At 43.0% G+C, this 22,075-nt stretch overlaps 1 long non-coding RNA gene across 1 annotated transcript in view; it reads left to right on the plus strand.

The window, feature by feature from the left end:
* The window catches only part of LOC132243519 (uncharacterized), an 86,201-nt gene that overhangs the window by 58,375 nt on the left and 5,751 nt on the right, over positions 1-22,075 (plus strand). The window lies entirely within an intron of this gene.

Below are 22,075 nucleotides of genomic sequence, written 5' to 3' on the forward strand. Positions count from 1 at the left end.
CAAAATTGTATCTTGAAAAGTTATTAGGAGATAATTAAGACTAATGGCTGTGCCGTGAAGAACTGGAAAGGGGCAATTAATGTGGTTATTGCCTATTGTTTCCCTCAGTTGGGGACTGGGATGAAGGTTGAAATAAACACCATACTGACTGCAGGAGATGATGTGGTGGGTCAGTGCACTCCAGGGGTATGTAAGGAAGTGGATGCCTGGGGGATAATAAACTAGTTTGGTTTGTCTAATAAAGCAAAATGCTCACCCTGGCCCATAGACTTTCCAGGTCTTGTAATGTAGACCTCATTGAGCACTGAACGGCAGAGGCTTACAGCTGCTACCCAAGTAAATAGCTTTCCAATACATAGGGTTCTCCAGCCTCACTAGCTTTTATTTTATCAAAGATAAGCCTAACTGGACCAAAGCCAAACCTTGGTGTAAGGTACATTCAAGTTAATATATTTGCATCAGGAATAAATTGGATTCTGATTAATTTTGTTAGTGCTTTTTTCCATACTTTCTATCCCATTCAAAACTAAGTGTTCATTTTATGTGAGATAATTGGAAATACAGTCAAGTAAGCTTAAACCAATCACTTTAAGAGTCTCTGTGGACATGGACAGATGAAAAAATTACCACTGGTATAATCAGCATTGCAAAGTTATAAAAGAGTAATGGCCAGAGGATGCAAACCCCTAAACCAGGGTAACTATGCCCAATTTAGAGAAGAATTAATCTTGTAAGAATTAAAATTAAATCTCTACTGGCATAAATTCCATTGGTTTAGGTTTTGTCTGTCTATGTTCATCCTGGGGTAGTCATTTGCTAAATGCAAGACAACTATTACCCGCTCCCTACCACCTAGTTGGTGGGCTACTAGTTATAGACATTTATAACTAGTAGCCCATCTGTATGGACCATCCCAGAATAGCTGCACATTTGTTTGTTCCTGATCCCAAGTAATTTATACCTGTATACAAAAGCAATACAAGTTTCATCAAGGGTGTAAGAGTAAGGGACTGATTTTGGACTTTATAGAAGTTGGAAGCAGGCAGAATGTAACAGACTTGGCACCCTCAGAAAGAAAATAGAGTTGGGATTCCCTTTCTCAAAATGCAGATTAGCATAGGCACAGGGAATGTTGAATGCCTGCTACATACAAACATTAAATGAGGAAGGGATAGAGGCAGGTTTATGTGCCTAACTGATACCGTGGTTTTCCTTTGCCCCTAGAAATGGGTTTAGAACAGCGGTGCTCAACCTTTTGGCCCCCTGGGCCAGATGAGTGGAGCTAGTCTGTGGACAGGATCAGGCCCTGCACAGTAGGATCATGCCTTATGTGGACTCAGCTGGCCTCTGTACACCCGCATCAGGCCCTATGCTAGCCCTGCACACTTGGATCAGGCTTCCTATACTGGGATCAGGCCCCATGTGGCCCTATGTGCTACATCAGGCACACAGGGTGGCACAACAGGGTGACCCTGTGTGACTGATGTAGCACATAGGGCCACTCTGCCTGTCCTGCAGGGGCCCCCACAGATCCAAAAAATTGGCAGCAGGGCAGTGGAAATCACTCCCCCATTGCCAAGTTTTCAGACTCATGGGGGGGTGACATGGCCAGATGACATGGGCCAGGGGCCAGATGACATGGCTCCAGGGGCTGAATCTGGTTTGTGGGCTAGAGATTAAGCACCCCTGGTTTACACACCTCACATTTCATCTCCATGAACAGATGTCAAACCTTGGTTTTCTGTCAGACACAAAAGAAGGATGGTTTCATTCTAATCCACTTTTATAACCATCATGAAAGCATCTCATTATTTGGCATAACTGTGACTTGATGTAGTAGAGACCTAGGGATTGGAACAACAGATGGTGTTTTAAGTCACAACTGAAACTGCTATGTGCTTCTTCCTAAAATTATATGGCACACAATTGAAATAGCAAATATATAATTTGGTCTGAGATATTGTAATTGCCTCAGGTCTAGTTTCTATAACCTGTTTCACCTACTCATCACCTCTGTCATTTTACTTTTATGTTGTTGAACATTAGCCCACTGTACAGTCATAGAAACCATAACCTACTGGCAGCCATCATAATTGAACCTACTTTATCTTTATGCTCTCCCAAGTTTCTAACCTTGATATAATTGGGAAACAAGGATAATAGTTTTATGGAAGCTAGAGCAGGAAAGAAAACAAGGTTGTGACTTTGCACTGCTATCTACTGCCTAGAGTAAAAAAAAGTCACGGTGCCACAACATTTCTCTAGAAGAGGGGTTCTGAAACATTTAATAGAATCACATTCCTTCTATGTTTAATGTTGTGGACCACCCCTCTGATTGCAAAATATTCCAGTAGCAATTGATTATATAGAAAGTAATATTGGGAAATCATTTGTATATTCTTCTTCTTCTTATTGTAGTTGAGCAACAAGGAAGGAAGACAACAGCTGGACTGTGATCAGGCAGTTTTTCAAGTACAAGGTTTCCACAGAGTCACTAGCAAATTTGAGAATCTGAGCCCTGCATGACACCAGACCCATTTGATTTATTTTGCATCAAGAGGATGCTCTTTGCACAGTACCTAGTTCCTTCCTAAAGGTGTTTTTTATGGCTCTAAGGCCACTGACAGATGTTAAAAAGAAGATGTGATGGGATCTGATGTGTGATTCCCAACAATCACATCTCCTACTGTGCCACATGTGCTTTTTGCCCTTGTGGCTGGGAGCTCCATCAGCTGAGGGAACTCCCATGGTGTGTCCCCCATGGCTGAGAGATCCCATTGCTGACAGGGCTCCCAGCCTCAGGGGCACATGGTGCACTGCTGCACCTGAGAGCTGCAATTAACTGACGGGGCTCCCAGCCATGGTACCGTATGTTACACTGCTGGAGCTGGGAGCTCCAATCATTGATGGGGCTCCCAGCTTCTGGGGGCGCAGCATGCACTTCTGCAGCTGAGAGCCACATCAACTGATTGGGACTCCCACACTGTGCTCCCCCACCTGGGACCTTCAATCAACTGGCAAGTGCTCCCAGCCTCTGGAGCACACTTCTGTATGCCCTAGAGCAGGGGTGGGCAATTATTTTGGCTGGAGGGCCATTTAATGAGTTTTGGGGACCTGTCAAGGGCCACATCCATCTCTCTCTCTCTCCTCTCCTGTCTCTCTCCCCCTCCTTCCAGAACCTGCCAGAGCTGTAGTTCACTGCAGCAGGTGGGCATCAACCTCAGCTGTGGGTGCAGGCAGCAGATTCTGGAGCCCTGATGTGGAACCTGCCAGCAGTGTCCCATCTGACTCTGCTGCCCTCCCAGTGTGACAGCAGCTTCTGTCTGGGTCCACAGTTGACACTGCTGGCAGCTTCCAGGTCAGGGCTCTTGGCAGGAGCTTCTGCCATGCCAGGAGGGTGGTGGTGTCTGTGAATGATGCTGAATGGTTCTGAGTCCAGGTTCTTGAACCTACCACTGCCTGCCTGCTGCAGTGCAAGCCCTGCCTGGGTCCACAACTGATGCCTCATGCTGCTGGATGGAGCAGTGCCACCCACTAGTCTGGCACCACACAGTGGCCAGATCATCCAGCTGCCTGGAGGCCAAATCCAATTAGTTGGTGGCCATCTACCCATGGACCGGATCAAATCTATTAGCAGGCTGGGCCCGGACCACGTCCTGTATTTTGCCCAGAAGTTGGAAGCGCTGGCCACATGTTCAGTTAAAGGTGTGATAGGAAAGAACAACTAAGTTATTACACATATTTTTTGTAATAAATTTGTCACTTATTTCTGATGTTGTCACACCGTTAATTGAATGAATGTGTGGCCAAGTCACTACTTAAGATGTGATTAATGAGTTAATGTTAAGTGTAACATGTGTCTGAGGCCTAAGTGAAAACCCTGGAGTTATCTGTCCAGAATGTCATCTGTTCTTCTCTGTATGACCCATAAATTACTGTACAATTACTTGGTCCTACTTAGACCAAGACAAAATTACTCTACTACCACTTAGACCAAGATCCAAGATTCTCAGAAAAACAGGCATTGTGGATCACAATTTGTCATTATAGGTATTTGAGTATCATCACATGATGTAGCAAGCTACAGAAAAGCTGCTGAACTTACAGGTGGAAAAGAACTAGCCTTCTTTCTGGGGTTATTATTATTTCCATGTTGAATCAGGCAATATTATTGTTACAGTTCAACACTACTACCTTTTGTGTAATGAAATGGAATGGAACTGAATTAGGTATGCACCAGTGTGACTGTGCAAGTTGAGTGATGTTTGAACACTTCACTCCACCTCCATTCTGGTTACCTGTGATGCTGTCAGGTTGATCATATATCCACAATGGAATAAGTCATCTGTCACGTTTGATTCCTTCCTTTTTATCTTACTGCATAGCTCTTGCTGCCAAAAATGTGAAGTGTTTGTACATAACTACAAAAAAATACCCCATTAGTATTGGTATCTTGTGCATAAAGTACCTATGTGGGTGTCATCTTCTACTGAGTACCAAGTCCTTCAGACTCCGTTAGTGGCCAGAGGATAGGCAGGGAGGCAACTGACTCCTGTATTTGGTCTTTGGTGTCTATCATCCAGAGGACTAGACACCTTTCTTGGGTGCTGTTATATACCTAATTTTAGCAATTCAGAAGGAGCCAGAAGTATTTCTGCACTCAGCAGAGGAATGCTTGGTTACAACTAAGATTGCAGCAGGTCTAAGATGGCTTTGGCCCATAGAAATTAGAAGGGGAAAAAGAACTATGAGGACATTTTGCCTGGAACTGCTGTCATTTTACATTTGTTACTTACCATGCATTTCTGAATACTTCATCCAGCCACATTTTAAATAACACAAGCTAGTCTTTTTATCATTACCTTTGTGAAACTGCTTTAGAGTCCAACAGTCTCAGTGTAGGGAGAAAATTTTCTTTCCTTAGTTAATTTTCATCATATTGTATGGCAAACACAAACATTTTAGAGAATTTTATTTTTATCTTCTGAATGATAACAAAACTCAAGACTGAGTTCCTTTCCAAAAGTCCAGAGTTTAGTAGGATTCTAGCCTATGGTAACTAACCTGTTGTTTTCTAAACAATCCTTGGATTTTCATGTTGGGAATCTCAAAATAATGTCACTAGGGCTAAATACAGACAGTCAAAAAACCTGAGGCTGAATTGATTCAGTCTTTGCAGGTTAGTCTAAGCTGCAAAGATTGAACCAAAAGCAAATGAACAGACATTTGCTTTTGATTCAGAAAATTCAGCCACATACCTGTACTGGCTCAAGCCAGAAGCCAAGGGGCACTAGAGCACAGCTCTCTGGCTCATAGCCAGCATGGGCTGTGTGTTCACTTCCTCTTCCTGCTGCCCCTGAGGTCCCTGGGAGTTGCAGTCCAGACTCACAACAGCAGAACTCTGCAGGGTTGCTCATCACTTCCTCCTTCTGCCTCCAGGTGCCTCTGGGATTTGTAGTCTACAGTTGCAGCTAGCACTAAGTCAGCTAGCAGGGCAGGGCAGGTCTGTAATCGGGAGAAGGGAAGTTTTACCTCTCTCCCTGGTCCCAAACCCTACCAGGGATTTGCCTGGAAGGGGGGAGGAGGGGGCAGTGAGCTAGCTAGTGAGGCCAGTGAGCCAACCCTGACTGCTCCAGCTAGGGAGCAGGGGGGTGGGGCCAGCCCTGCTCTCTGGAGCAGACAGCACAGTCCAGTCAAGCCCAGCCCAGCCCAGCCCAGGGCTGCAAAATGCTGGGAGAAGTGATTTAACTTGAACCAGGAAGGGGTCTGGTACAGAAGTTTCCTAAACTGGCTTGACTTAAATAAGTTAAGTCTGATACTACATTCAACCAGATTTATCTTAAACTAGTTTCAGCCTAGTTTGTGTGCACTGAACTTCTGTTCTGTTACAGGCTTAGACTAGTTTCTGATCACTTAAACCGATGTATGTGTAACTTCTGTTCCTAGCCCAGATGACAGCAGCAGATTCTGTCTTCCAAACTGGAAATAGCATTCCAACCTGTATTGAGAAGGATATCTTTAGTCAATTTGGATTCAAAGTTTAAATCTGGAGAACTCCTTTTGAACTTAATCTTCATTTCAGTGTAAGATTTTTTTTCAGTGTTTAATAATCCACATACAATTACTATTATTGAGGAACATATGTAGAGTTGTAGGCCATGCTTGCCCTTTTCTGCGTAGGTCCCTATCTCATCCCTGAGAGATGGTGGGAACCCAGCTATTGCTGGCAGCCAAGAAGAGGGAGGGTTGAAGGAAGATTCTGGGGAACTTCCACACTAATAGTTCTGCTTCCCATAGTCCTTGGGAGTCCACTGGGTTTGGGAGAAATTTTTATGGATTATTTGTTGAGAGTTAAATCCCATAACCTCTCATGTGAAGGAATGATAATGGACAGGATTATCTAAGGGAATCCCTGTTTACCTTCAGGGATTTTTTTCACAGGAAAGGCAAACTGGGTAAGAACATTTTTGTACAGTTAATTTTTGTTAACTTTGGCCTATCACTTGCAGGTGAAATTTCTGAAAGTTTAAAATAATCTCTTAAGCAAACAGTAGTACTCCTTTTCCCACAAATGTATACTAATATTGTGCTAGGATCTCAGAAACCAGATTGTGAAAGACCAACAAACAATGAAAAGGAACTCTCTCATGTCACTCTCCATCATAGTGAACAAAGAGAATAAATGCTGAGAAGTGGGTTCAGTTTGTAATGTAGGCTTTCAGGAATACAAGGATGGGGGCTTTTTTTAAGCACCATTTCTCCTATTGCAACATCATTAACATTTAAGTTACAATTCTCAGCATCCTCCGTCTTTCTAAAGGAGGCATCTATCTCCTCAGTATTTAAGCATTCAGCCTTTTCATCTCTCTCACATGTGGTATTGTAAAATCATGCAAACTTCATGCACACAGAAGACAGAACCACAAATAACTTAAAACTATGCAAATATCACATCAGATTTCAAAAAGAATTATATGGAAACAGCTAGAAAAATTATGGAAAGAAAGAAGAGGGACTTATAGGCAACAAGGAAAAACAGGCCTGGGTGGCAAGGAAACCCCCCCCCCCAAAAAACAAAACCAAGCATAGCTGCTTGAGAAAGAAATAGTATTCAGCTAGTGACTGCAGCAGCATGCAGTATCTTATTGTAGAGTGTGGAGGGTAATGGAGATCCCTGCATATGAATGAATGTCTCTCTCTCTCTCCCTCTGACACATACACGCACACACAGAAAATCCAAACCAAAAAAAATGGTTTAAGGTGTCTAATCAAGACCCCCTCACAGAAAAGCTGTTGCTAGGTAAACAAAACTGTTTAAAACATGTTCATCATTAAAACGTTCCCCTGACAGAAGGATGAGGCAGCAGACTTGGTGACAGAAGGGAGAAGAAGAGAGGCATATGGCCCCCAGTTCTGTCCCCTGCTGACAAGCTGCTTAGCTGCAAGCCCCCTTTTCACTGTCTTCCTTGTGTACGGCAGATTGCAATGCCCCAACTTTCCCATCTGTATCCAAGGCTCGTGCCCCCAACAATGTGGCAGCCATGTAGTTTTCATCCGTGGACTATAGAAGGGGGAGGGGAAGGTTACCAGGGTATGCTGGAGGGAGGAGGGGGGAGAGGGATTAACAACCAATAATCACAATGCTATCCATAATGCATTGTCTCCACAAGATTACATGGTATATTTCCAGTGGGAATTCGCCCATCCATCACAGGTCTTTATTGGCCCTTTTTTTTGTTGTATAAAGCCCAAACACTGTCGTAAAATTCTAAACTGCTTAATTGCTGTGCTGTAAAAATTTGCATATCAGAGATATGTCATTCCATCATTAAATGGCAGTAGGCATTTGTTACAAAGTCCTAACAATCATGCTAGAGCACCTCTGAAAAAAAGGTCATCTATCGGCATTATGCAAAGTTCTCTGCTGAATTCTAATCAGTAGCAATTATGGGTTGAAATATATTGCAACTCTGAATTTTGATTTCACATGGTTCAAAATCCCTGGGCACATTGACCCCTTTCCCAACATGAGCAGATTCTGCAATCAGTGCTATTTTGCCAGCTCCATCTCTATGTCTGTTAGGTTTGCAAACTTTGTACCCTAAAGTCTCGATGATAAACTAAGCAGTCTGTTTGGGGCAGACTCTGTATAGTATGCATTTTTTCCTATTCATATCTTAATTTCTTGACATTATAACAGAATCTCAGTCAATACACTGGTCTAGCCATCCTATAAAGCCAGTCTGTAGCTCAATAATACCTAGGTAACTGTAACAATTGAAACAAGGTTTAAAAAATGTGTGTGTGTATTTGATGCAATATTATAGTGATACTTTGCTCTTATATATCACTTCTCATCCATAGGTCGGTCTCAAAGCTTTTGCTTTACAAAGGTGACAAAAAATCATTTATCCATGCTTTGTTTATTGGGAAACTGAGCCCCAGGAGAGGCAGAGCTAGAGTGCAAAGGATTCTGGGATAGTGGCCAGCAGAACAATTTTCCCTGCACAATCTCTAAGTAGTCTCTAAGTATTAAAAAAAAATCTATTTCTGTGAGGTTGAAAACATTGGTTTGTGTCTTATAAATAGATAAAAATGGAGTTAAACTTGGTTAATCACTGCTTCCTGTGTTCCCTTCTACACATGCTAAGGACTCTACACTCTTGACAGAAGTGCCAGAGGATTTTTAACAGGAAGCCAGACCTTTGCTTAGTGTCTGATCCACTAAGGCAGTAGTACCACACAGAAGAGGTAGCCCAGACATTAATTTGACCTTCATTTCAATTGGGTTTGGGGTTGTGTTTTTTAAAGAAACAATTTCAGAGCTTTAGTATTAAAATGTATAAACCAATAAAAGTAAACATAATTTGTTTCCATTGAAAATGCAACTTATTTTTGGTAAAGAAATGTTAACAAAAAGTCACAAAAGTTTGTGTCCTTTATTTCAAGGATTTATTTTTCTACAAATGCAGGGACTGGTGGGATCTGATTCTGTTCTCTTTGACGTGACAAAGGGCAAGGTACTCTCAGGACCTTCATGTTAGATAAAATAGCTACAGCAGCCTAAAGGGCATATTTTAAAAGTCTCCAGATCCAGGTAAAATGAATTACTCTGGTGCTGGTTCTGATGAACAGAAGCATACCAGAGCAGCTCCATGTCCTTGGTCAGCGGTTCTGAACCTTTTTCAGTCGACGTACCCCTTGGTCTCAAGAGTGAGACCTGGTTGCCACTTTCATTATACTGGTGCTGTGATGAGCAGCAGGGCTTAAGACCTACAGGGAGCATGGGAAGGTAAGTAGGAATTCTGAACACATAGGTATCGTGGCTTGAGCTGCTGTGATTTAGGCAACCTCTTAAGACTATCTGAATTACACCAGGGTTTATTTTGGCTTCTGGAGCAGCCCACAATTGGGAGAATACAAAGGGGTCCTCTCCTTGGCCTGCAAAGTTACTTGCTGGGTCTCTGACAACTGTAAGGATTTTTGCCCTTGGTCTCTTCCATATCAAATCTCCTATGTGCCTGTAGTAAATGCTTTCTATATAGGTTAAAACTATCCTTGTAGAAATATCACAGGAACATTAATGCTTATCTCTTCCCTGCCTGAGGGGATCAACAGTTATGAGGCTATGCAGTAAACAAATTCCCATAGAAATGTTCCAAATACACACCAGTAAGGCAAAAATTATCCTTTAGCTTTAAAAGGTGGGGAAGTTAGTAATTCCTTCTAGGCCAAATCCAGCCACTTCCTGCAATGGTTTCCCAGTCACTGGACCCAGTGCAATCCCACTCTGGTAGAAGGAGGCGAGAAATGAAACTGTGGGAAGTGGGTTGTGAGACAGGACTGGAGGACTTTCTATCCTTTATGTGTGGGAAAGGAAGCATAAGCATCTAAGATACTTCAGCTATACATACCAACCAGCTGAATCAAGCACTAGACCAAATCCAAGCAAAGATTTAGACACCAGCAGCAGGACTGAAGCATACTTTAAGTGCCAAAGTCCAAAACTTCAGTCCAAAAATCCTCATTCAGTTGCTGCCTAGTCCTGGAGATGTCTAATTTTACTATGCCCTCCTTGTTTAGCCTGAATGTTCCCACCGTACCTGGGGCTGAAATTCTGTGTATGCTCAGAACAGCTTCATCTGGAGTAACTAGGGACCTTTCTCCCACCTAAGACTTATGGGGTGAATCTATACATGCTAGTAATGCTATAAAGTCTTACTGCACAGCATTTTACTGTGCAGTAAGCCTTCTCTGCGAGCATGACTACACAAACTTCCTATTGGGAGCAAATTTGCTCCCAACGGGAGAAGCCCAGTACAGAGCTGCTTCTCCCTGCTCTGGCCCCCTGCAGCAGCCAGGGGGAGCACCAGGCTCCTCCAGGGGCAAGCAAGGAGCATGGGAGCTGGTACCAATGCACTCAGGAGCAGGAGAGCTCTCTTGGCTGCAGTGGCCCTGATATGCATGGGGCCAGGAAACAGCTGCTGCTTCAGAGCTCTTCCAGCCCTGTGCACATGGGGACAAGTGCCCTGTGACCAGCAGGGCTTCCCTGCCCAACCAGGGTCTGGCTGGGAGCTGTTCTACTCCTGGAGCAGCTCCTAGGCAACCCCTGGCTGGGCAGGGATTTCCCTGAGTAGCTGAGGGCTGGCCAGGAACTGCCCTGCTCCTCAGTCCTGGCATTGCTCGGCTCCCAGCTTCTGTGGGGAGCAGTGCCAGGATGGGAGGGGGGGCAGAGAGGTACCCTGTCCCTGCGCTACTCAGGTCCTGGCTCCTAGGAGGAAGCCAGGAGCTGAGCAGCGCCAGGACTGGGGGAGTTGCCTATCCGTAGTGGCCCCCTGGTGTTGGGGCTGACTGAGAGCAAATTTGCTTCTGGTCAGCATCTATGCATGCACTACTGTGCAGTATCTACTGCAAAGTTCATTTACTATCTGTATTTACAGGAACTACCTAACTGCAGAGCAGACTAATTTACCGCACAGTACATGATGCTTATGTGTAGATGGTGACAGTTTACTGTGCAGTAGATTAGTCTACCATGCACTAAAGCATTTTCTGTAGACACGCCAATTATGTCCAGAAACTATTAATATCATTGCTTAAATTCCCTGAGAGGCTCAATCCAATAGGCATGCTCTGAGCATACTTAACATACACCCACAGGTTGAGGCCCCCTCTCAAGAAACCTTCGTAACTGGAGGCGGAGGTTATGATGGTTTTTGTATAATAGCTGTGTGGTTAGAGAGCACTTGCTCAGGAAGTGGAAAGATCCCAGGTGAATCCCCTCCGCAATGAAGCGGTTCAAACCCACATCTCCCACCACCCAGAAGACTATCCAGGAACCATGGGCGACTGGTGACTCTTGACTGGACAGTCAGCAACTGGGGGAGAGGGGGTTCCTCTGTGGCCAATCCTGCAGGCCCAGGGAGGGTCCCCCCATGGCTGATCCTGCCAAATGGGGGGAAGGTCCCCCCACGGCGGTCGATCCTGCTGACCCGCAACTGGCAGCAGCGCATCGCTGGCACTTCTGGGCACACCATTGGCACTTCTGGGTCGGCGGAATCAGCCATGGGGGGGCTGCTTCTCCTGGCGCACTCCTTGGCCAGCGCTCTCAGGGAAGGCACCAACGGTCTGTCTTGCCCTCCCCCCCGGGAATGCTGGCTGACAGCGGGTGCACCAGCGCTCTCAGGGTGTGCACGTGCACCCCCGTGCACCCCTTAGGCATCCCCACTGTCCAGAACAGTCAGGGAAGTGGAGGGAAAAGGAAAGAACTCTCTGTTTCTGCCATTGAAGCTGTGCCACTGTGGAAGATGTCATAGAGGATTATGTTGGTTCTTTTTTTTTAAATCCAAGTGAGATGCTTACACAGTGATGGAGCCCTTGTTTAGGTCCAGGTTTGGATTCCGCTTCAGGGACGGGTATTTAAAAGCCAAGTGTTGCAACACTTGACTTGGAAGTGCCTGGGTCTTTTACTGGATCTGACTGTTCCATGAAGTGAATGCAGGATTTATAAGAGCAGGTCATGGAAGTATGCTATGAAGAATATTCTGGAGCGGATGGAGGAAATTCCCACTCCTCAAGTCTGAACATTTTTTTCCCTTTGCAAATACAACTCATTTGGCAACTAAATTGACTGCACAATGTACACAGTTTAAAGCAAGATCATAACATTACAACATCATAATTAAACATGAATTGGGAAGTTCAGTAATTCTTCAAACAGCATTTCTCTTCCACAGTCACCATCCAAATTACAATAGATAAACCAGTCATTTTTTATTAGCTCCCTGCCTCAACTGGCAAGGAAGAACTGAGGCTGCCATTTAACTTTGGATATCTGTCAAATATCTGAGGTAGGTTACTGAGACATTAGACCTTCACATGAAGAAGACAGAAGTTCAACAAATCATCAGGAGAAATGCTGATTAATATTCTCCTAAAATTTCTAATGTCTACAAAAAGCACATCTGTTATAGCTTTTTAAGCTGCACTGAGGAAAAATCACACACAGTAAGTTTTCACACATCCCCTATTAGGACTTGAACCTGTGATTCCATAATTTTAGACTGTGCACACTTGAACTGCTAAGCTATCCATAATAATACAGCTTTTTCAGTGTGGTTCTCAAAAATGCCTCATGTCTCTAAATTAGCATCATTAGCCTTGATTTAGGGACTGGAAAAAACGAACAACTTTACAAATGTTTTCCAAGGTCATCTGCTTTCCTTACGTAAGATTTTACTAGGAAATATCTTTAAGATCTGAAAAAAAATCAAGAAACGCAGGGCCTGATCCAGAAATCATGGAAGTCACCAGAAAATACTTCAGTCAATGGGAAATTGAGTTCAGCATGTTTTGGAGCATGGGTGAATCCAAGATTTGCTAAAGTGGGGTGTGGCACACAGCCCATCAGACCATGGGGAAGCAGTAAGGTATGGCTGGAGCTGGTGGGAGATACTGGGGAGCCAGGGAGGAAACAGACACACAAAGGAAGTTGGGGGTGGTGGGGGGAGAGGGGGAAGCACTGCTGCTCCTGGCTTGCTCCAACTGAGGGTGTGGAGGGTGGCTATATGGGATGCCAGGCTCACTTGGGGACAGCGGTGGCAGCACAGGTTCCTCCTTCCAGAGCAGCCTGTTCATGACCAGCAGGGGCACCCTAGGGGGGCTGGGGAGAGGCAGGGAGCAGATGCTAAAAGGAGGAACAGGCCTGTGACTACCAGCGTACCCAGTGAGCTCTCCAGCCCACTCACCCACAGCCCAGACACCAGAAAATATCTCACATGTATTAGCCCACATTTTAGTTGGGTAAATGTCATGGGGCTTGCAGGGGGTGAGCGCTGCCTGAGAATCAGGGTCTTGTATTTCTGTATACTGTCCACCATGCTTGTCCTAGAGAAATGGTCTCCACATAATCCAGCAATAAAGGGTACATTAGAAGTGTTCACAAAGCAAAAGTATATGTGAGTTTGCAAATCTGCCTTTATGGAAAATCAGTGACATCAAGTGTTAGTATACACTTCTGCCTTGGAGGTGCAGCAGCTAGGTACCAGCCCTGGCTTGAAGAGAGAGATTTTGCTTCTCTATTTTCTCTGTACTCCATCAACATTAGCTACATGGAAGACTTTCTGCTGCTCAGTGTGTTTCAGTGTGGGCCTAGAGAGCTTGAATAATCTGACTATGCAAGGGCAATGAATTCTATCCTTACTAAGCATTAATAAACATTTATACAACTTTTATAGCTCTCTTCCTATTACATTCAAATATATTTTATTTGCAAATAATTTTAACATACAATGATGTATTTTTCCTCTTTCTTTTATTCATTATTTAACATTATTCAAACAAAAATGCATGTGAATTACTCTGTCATTATTTTGTTAGAAGCTCATTGAAAATATTTGCCTCTCTGTGTTTAAGTCTTGATTACATATAAGTCATATGTTTGGTTCATATATATGGAGTGTAACTTTTAACACAAATATGTACCTGATTTGTTAAATCAGTGAAAATCCCTGTGAAAAATCTTATTTTATTTTAACTGTGTTTTATTTTAGTGTAGTTAAAATTTATTCCTCCCTGAATTAAATTTACATAAAAGAGAACTTGTTTGAAGACAATAAAAACTACACAGTCATTTATGCTTGTTTAACTAAATCAAATCACATATTTAGGTGATGGGCACCTGAACCAGTTACTGTGAGGTAAGTTAAAGGGAAAACTTAGACTGCTTCAGCTATTCTGTGGTAACTGTTCAACTGTATGCTGTTATCTGATGATAAATGTGAAGTAGCTTTCCCCACTAGCATACCACATGGTAATTTCTTCATAGGGCCATGGAAAGACTCCCTTTTATCAGGTTTTGGATCAGGTGCAGAATAGAAATTTGTTCCATTAAAGTCCTTTGCTAGAGTATTCATAGAAAAGGGGGAAACCAAAGCGATGTGAGAATAATAGATACCCCATTTCCAACAAAGATCTCTGTTTGCAGTACAAGCGTGTCTATTTAAGTTAAAATAAATGTCTAATTTAGTTTGGAGTATCAGATTCTCAACTGGCACAAGTTAGCATAGCTGTGTTGACTTCAGTGAAGTTTGGATTAGCAGAAAGGCTGGCCTAAACCATTGCTATTACAGCTGTCAGTTACTCACAGTTAATGTGCGTGATTAACGTGTTACTTGGTTCTTGCATTGATTTTTTTAACGTGTTAATCATGCACATAGTTTTGGAGCCCACACCCAGGCTCCACTCTGCCACCATCACCGCCACCTCTGGGCCACCCAGCGGGACAGAGGTGGCAGCACAGTTGCCGGCTCCATACGGGTGCAGTGTGACAGGGGGAGCAGGTACACAGGCACAGGCATAGATGAGCAGCCGCAGCCTGCAGACAGCCAGGAACACAGCCTGGTGGCATGTTGAGCAGCGCCCAGCAGGTAAGTCTGCAGAGGCGAAGTGCTGGGGGAGAGGGAAGGGACAGAGGGGCCAGACCGAGGTCCCCACAGTGAAGGATGGAGTCGGGCAGGGGCAGAGGCAGGGGCTGGGTGAATGGGGCCCCAGGGCTGGGGCAGGTCCTGGGACAGTACCACGGACAGCTCATCCAGGGGTGCGGAGGGTTGCTGTGGCTCCCCACCGCTGTGCGCATTCTTAGGGGAGGCATGGGGGACATGTGCCCCACAGATTTGTGCATGCGGAGATGGGCTGCCCACTGTAGGCTGGGGCTCTGCACCCTGCTGCTTTTGCCCTAGGAGCCACATACTGGCTGGGCATTCCCTGCCCACCTGGTGGTGGGAGGCACATCACGGCTTCATGCAACTCCCAGGGCAAAGGCAGAAGGGTGCAGAGCCGTAGACTGCAGCAGGCAGCCTGCCTCCGCCTCCCACACAAATCCCGGGGGGCATGTGCCTGCGTGACTCCCCTGGGGATGCACGCAGCGGCAGGGTCCCACACACCCCCTGTGCCCCTGGATAAGCTCCATCCCATGATCCACCCCAGCCCCGGGGCCCCATTCACCCAACCCCTGCCCCTGCTCCACTCCCTCCTTCATCATGGGGGCCTCGATCTGCTCCCCCACATCCCTTCTTTCTCCCCCCACCCCTCCCCTCCACAGACTTACCTACTGGGTGGTGTGTGTGTCTGCCCCTCCCTCCCAAGCCACAGCCCCCTCAGCCCTGCTGCTGCTCCTCACTCATGATCCACAGTACTCCACATCCTGCCAGGGCATGTGAGGACTCCCCCTCCCCAGGCTCCAAACCCCGGGTTCCCACACACACAGCCCCCCACACCTTCATAAATTCCTCCCTACACCCCCACCCCACCCCACCCCCCAACTATACAAAGTACCTTCATAATTTTGCATAATTTTCTGTTTTTCTGCACAAAATTTTGAGTTTTTAGCTGTGTGATTAAAATCGCAATTAATTGCAACTAATTTTTTAAATTGTGCAACTAATCATGATCAAATTTTTTAATTGTTATATATCAGGGGTTCCCAACCCCTGGGCCACAGCCGGGTGCCGGGCTGCGAAGGGTTGGTTGCCGGTCCGCAGGAGGGTTGGCTGCCGGACCAGAAGTGACCACAGACAGGCAAACCGCGGACTGGCAAACTGTGGACTGGAAGTGACTGGCATACTGCAGGCAGGCAGCCAACCCTTCTTTATACTGAGTATAAAAAAGGGTTGGCTGCCTGCCTGCAGTATGCCGGTCACTGCTGGTCTGCAGTTTGCAGATCTGCAGTCACTTCCAGTCCACGGCTTGCCAGTCCTCAACATAAAAAGGTTGGGAACCCCTGCTATATATTATCTGAGTACCATTTGGTTACCCTACATATTCCTTTGGAGGCCTTGTATTAATTTGCAGCTGGATCTATATTCATTACATTTTAATTTTCTTTAGTTCTCAATAAATGTATATTAATACACACTCAGTTTTTAACACACACAGCAGCTGTCTTATTATATCTATCCTGATAGAATAAATGGTGTCTTAATTTAAAGGGTTATCAAGAATAGAAATGGGAAATTGCCCTTTTTTAATTTCTTGGATCTATAAACATCAACAGTCCCATAAATGTACTAGCATATAGGAACAAAGCCTACTAAAAGCCTTTGAGGACACTATTAATTCATTTTGCACAAAACATATTTCTAGCATTATCAGTCTGACAATCAAACAGCTTTAAAAAATGTTAATTGCAAACTTTGCCTTCATTTCTTCAGCTTTGCATTCGTTTTTCCAAGCCACCTGGGTGATTTGTAGCCATTAGGAATGCTGAAGAGTCAATGAATCCAATAACCAAAATAAGACTCCCTCTCCTAAAAAACCCCAATGAGTTTAAAAAATGTGCATATATGGCACCCAAGAAGGTTATCAGGAATTGGAGGAAATTAAATAAGGTTCCAGCATGAATCAACTAAAGCTTCCATATAAAATGCCATTAATTTCTTGTACTGCAGCACACAGTCCATTTTATCTGCCCCCTCCCACAGGCCATTCAGTTAAAAGGTCATATCCCAGAAACCTAGGTCACTTTGGCCAATAATTAACTGGAACTGAGTTCATTAGGTAAAACAAGGGGTAAGTAGCCATATGAAAGTCAATACGGCCTTTGATATGGAAAAGAAAGTGAAGGCAATCCATAAACCATCAAAGCCCTGGATAGGGTAAATGGCTTGTGTATTACAGCAGTAAGCAAGGTGTAAAAAAAAACTTATTAACATACCAGATTTGATTCGACTCCATTATATTTCATCAAATAGTTTAGAAAGCACCCAGCATAAAACATCAACATAATTGTAATCATATATTTGGCGATTTAACGTGTACACCATAATGTACCATTAGTTACACAAATAACTAATAATTTGCTAATGACAATATTATGTTAAGTCAGTTTAGGGGCAATTAAAGTGAGTGATATTTACATATGCCTAATGAATCACAGTCGATGGCAGATTAAGAGATTCTAATGAATATTCATCCAGACATTCGCAACCAGCTTCACAGTTTATAAACTGAATTATGGTTGATTTGCCCTTTTAAAAATGAATATGTGAGTATCTTCTGCATGGGAAGAATGAACAATTGGGGCTGATTGTAAAATTTTTTTAAGCAATGTACTGGTCAGGACACAAAACATTTTTATGCACTCTCATACCCTTGGCTTCTCAGCTCTTTTTATATCACAGATCAGCGTTGATGAACTATCTCCATTTTCAATCTAACCCACGACATGAAATATAGAAATTGTTTTGTGTTGAATTAAATGCAACAGAAGTTTTATGCAGCCTCACTAAGGAAATAATTACACAGGTATCTTTCTCTTCTGAGCACAAGATAAGCCAGCAACATGAAAAGCCTTTATGCACATCACAGGCCTGAAGTCAACACAAAAATTCCCTTTTACTTAAATGGGATTTGAAGAAGGCTCTCGTATGATAAAATTAGAGTTAGTGCAGCATGATCAATACTAGAACTTTCCGTCACTTTTTGTGTTGTACATAATATACAGATAACAATTCTTCAATAAAATAATATGAATTAACAGCAAGATATATTGTTTCCTACTTTGGCCATTGCAAAGCCTTTGAAATAAGGTTTAAAACATTTGAAGCAAAGTGGAGAGACAAAATCTCATACAGATATTTATTTTTTTAATTTATTTATGTAATTTATTTATTTATTATTTATTTATATGCCACTTTTCCTGAAAAAAGGGTCATGGCGGCTTACAGTAAAAATCAACACAGATGGTACTTGCAGGAGGTTGCTCTCAGCTGACCTTAGGGATTGAAGTGGAACATAAGGGAGAAAGGTGGTCCCTGGCCATGAGATTTTTAATTGATCCTGCCCTCCTTGCTCATGCAGAACCCTCCCTAATGTCCGTGCCAGTTTTGCTTTGTACACCACAATGTACCCTTTTTAACAATTTTCTATTTCCTTTCCCGGTCTTTCCTGTTTCTGTTGCAACATGGCACCTCACATATGGCACTCGAATTTACAGAGAAAAATGCAGGATACTGAGTGTATTAAATCTGTCTATCTTTTAGAATTAAGAAAACGAAAGCAAGTTGGGATAAAATGAGAATCTGCCCAAACTTAGTATGTGGGTCAAAATGAAATCCATTTTGGAAGTTTATTTTAAAAAATGTATTTTTGTGGTTTCCTTCCACACACATCTTTGAATTGAAGTGGAAGCTCTGAGAAATGGCAAATAAAAAAAAAAGCTAAATATTTTCAGTCTACATAGAATCAAGGCTTAAAGAAAAGCTTGCAAAGTAGTGTACATTCATTAGAATTATAACACAACTTCCAATACAACAATTATCACTGCATATTTATTATCAGCATTACTGGTAGTAGTGTTACTATAAGACCTAAGAGACATAGTCATAGCCAAATCTTTGCTGAATCAAATCAGCAACCAAATCTTCGCACAGCCCTAAAATAGACTACTGTGCATTAAGCATCGCTAAAAAATCATGTGCATTTGCTACTGTGCATTAGGGCAGCCTAATGCACATTTATTTAGTACCTCACATTGAGGCTCTTAAGCAGAATTGGGCCTCCAGAGCCGCCAAACCTTTGTGGTTCACCCACATAAACACTTCCTATGCCATGTACATGAGATTTTTCTTGTAATGTTCACAGTTTTTTCCTGGCGTAACTTTAAAAGCAAGTAGTTTTGTTTTTCTTTCTTGATTCCAGAGTTAAGAGACACTAACAGAAGTGTTCTCATTCAAGCTTAATGAAGCATCCATTGGCTAACTTTACCAGTCACAATAGTCTGAAAAGCAAAAAAAACCCCATTAATAACAAAGGTTAGTCTTAGATGCGTGTGCACGTGCAATTAGCATGTAGCAATAAGGTCCGATGCAGTTCATGCTGGAGTTTATTGCTCCTGGATGCAGTGTTTGCATGTGCACCCATGACTGCAGCATGTTGAGCTGGGGCAGGGCAGCTCCGGGCTGGCAGGCTGACCCCCTGTCAGCCCAGAGCTGTTCCACCCTGGATCAACGTGCTGTGGAGTGGCTAGAGCATGAGAGTGTTGCAGTGTGGGGCTAACTGACAGGCAGCCCCTGCATTGTAGCACCCTCGGGACCCAGCCAGTCCCGGTCACCGTCTACATGTACGTTTTAGCACACATAGCTTCTCCACTGTAGGGTGGTACTTGTCCCAGACAGTACTATCCTACAGCAGAGTTAATTAATCTACTGTGCCCTAATACAGGTGCTTGAGTCAACAGTTATGCTTTACTGAGGAGCTAATAAGGCAAAGCACGTGTGTCAGTGAGCCCTATATGTCCATTGTCTCATAACTATCTTCAGATTCATTTAAGGCTATTTTGGATGATATAACTCTTATACCAGTTTCTTTGGTTCATTTTGTCTGTATATTTGCTTAGTTGGTTATTTATACTGAGTATTTTGTTTGTACCTGGGTACTTTCCATTAGGTGCCTAAGAGAAATCAAAATGCTCATGCCATTAGAAGCTTGCACACCAATTAGCACTGTGAATATGAGTGGCTGTGGTGAGGCAGCATGTTGTTATTGCACTAGAAATAGGAAAGACGGAATGGAAATGGAAAAAATCTTAATATTGAAGAGGAGTGCAGGAAGGAAATCTCTAACCTCCCTTTAGCTGACATCCTCTAGGAGACTGTTGCTTTAAACTAGGAGCCTGGATAAAAAAAAAAACAGTAGGAGCACGGGTGCAAGCATAAGGATATTTTTAGCTACCAGTCAACAGTTCAATGAGAACTCAAATATTTGAGAGTTAGGGCTTCAAGTCAGCAAAATACGTAAACACATGCTAGTTGGTATATCTGAGTTTGTATCAGCACCTAGACTGGGGTTACCACTAAACCTTGGGTTTTTTCAAATTCTGTTGCACCCTGTAGATTATGAGGCCTGAGTGGTGCAACTCTGTTTTTCTTCTTCTAGGCATTCTGTAATTATTGTTCAGCTCCAAGGAAAGACAAATAAGAAGCACATTTTACTAGTCTAGTTTAGATGTGACAAAAGCCATAGATTTATGAAGCAAAGTCGATGCAGATTATTCCCATAAAACTGATCTTATACTAACCATTTTGGTCCTTGTCACATTTGCTAGCATGTGCAACCCGCTGACTTCGGTACATATTTCTCCCACACTTGTAGTCCTAAATTGCATGCATGGAGAGACATATGAAAATATTCACAAAATTCTTCTGATTCTCAGTCTGAATTGAGTTTTAACTATGTTGTCTTTCATTCAGTCTACAATAGATTTAGAAGTTCAGAGAAAGCAGTAATGTCAAGATTTAGTTCCAAGAGACAGCAACTGCATGACACAATTAACAACAACAAACTTACTTTAATAAATGATTTCCTATTATGTTTTGTTCTGACATAAGTTTCTTTAGTAGAGCTTGTTAAAACATTTTTGTGAAATATTTTTAAAAAATTCTAGGGAGCTCCGTTGTTTGTTTTCACTTAAATAGGAAGTTTTCCAAGTTTTCTTTCCCCAAGGAAAGTGCAAATTTTGAAAACTATTTCCAGTCATTTTTTCTTTATTTTTATTGTAAGAGATTCTGCTTTATAAAAACCTAAAGCTGATTAAAAAAGACTGAATGTTCAGTTTCTAGGCTAAAGAGGAAGAATAGCGTGAAAAAAAGTTAATTTCTGATGAAAATCTATTTTTTGCATCAAAATTACTTTTTGCCATTTCTAGCCATCTTACATAACACAGATTCTTCAGTCAACTTTTATGCCCATTAGTTTATTGTCTACATTTCTTTACTGTAATATTTTTTTCATGGAGATGACCAGAAACATATTTAAAAACATAAAGGAGAGTGAACTGTTTGACTTCATTGGCTTTCACTGGGATTTGGACATATCATTTCTCATTGTGCCTTTGAAATTTTCCTGTTTCTCCTCCTCTAGCCACAGCAGACATTTCATTTGTGGAATGCTAGTATTATAGTCTCCACTTTCCTTTACTTTCAAAATCTGCTTCTGCACATTCAGAAGCTATTCAACTGTAGCACTAACTGTGTATGTTGGTATGCAGTTACTGATATCCTCCTTTACCTTAGTTTTACAACTCCTAAAAGCAACTGGGTTGGTCATAGCTCTAAGACTGCCAAAGTCATTTTGAAATTTATTGCCCTGTACTACATTGTAATTATTGTCTTTGCCTTGCTTTATAACTTTAGCTAATCTTTTTGCTTTACTGCACCATGCCTGCTTCCTGTTCATCAGTATCGAAATGGTGTTACTGATGAGGTCTGAAGCATCTCAGTAATTTCCACCTTTTACATCCAGTAATTCCAAATTAGGTGCTTCAGCTCCTCAGCTCTAGATGGAGCAGAATGCAAAGCCCAGAAGTAGGTGCATCCTGGTACAAAGCAGGTTCCAAAAATCTCTCTTCAGACTGGGGAGCTACAAAGAGGTAGCCAACAGAAAATGCTAAGCACAGGTGTGCACCTGGATTCACATTTCTCTTCAGGGCTTAAGTGCATGACTCAGGGCAGTGAATAAAGCAACTCTTTCCACTTCAGTCACAAAGCCTCAAACCTACTTGAGACAGAGGGAAGCCTGA

Source organism: Alligator mississippiensis, chromosome 1 (assembly GCF_030867095.1).
Source record: "Alligator mississippiensis isolate rAllMis1 chromosome 1, rAllMis1, whole genome shotgun sequence".
NCBI classification, from domain to species: Eukaryota; Metazoa; Chordata; order Crocodylia; family Alligatoridae; genus Alligator; species Alligator mississippiensis.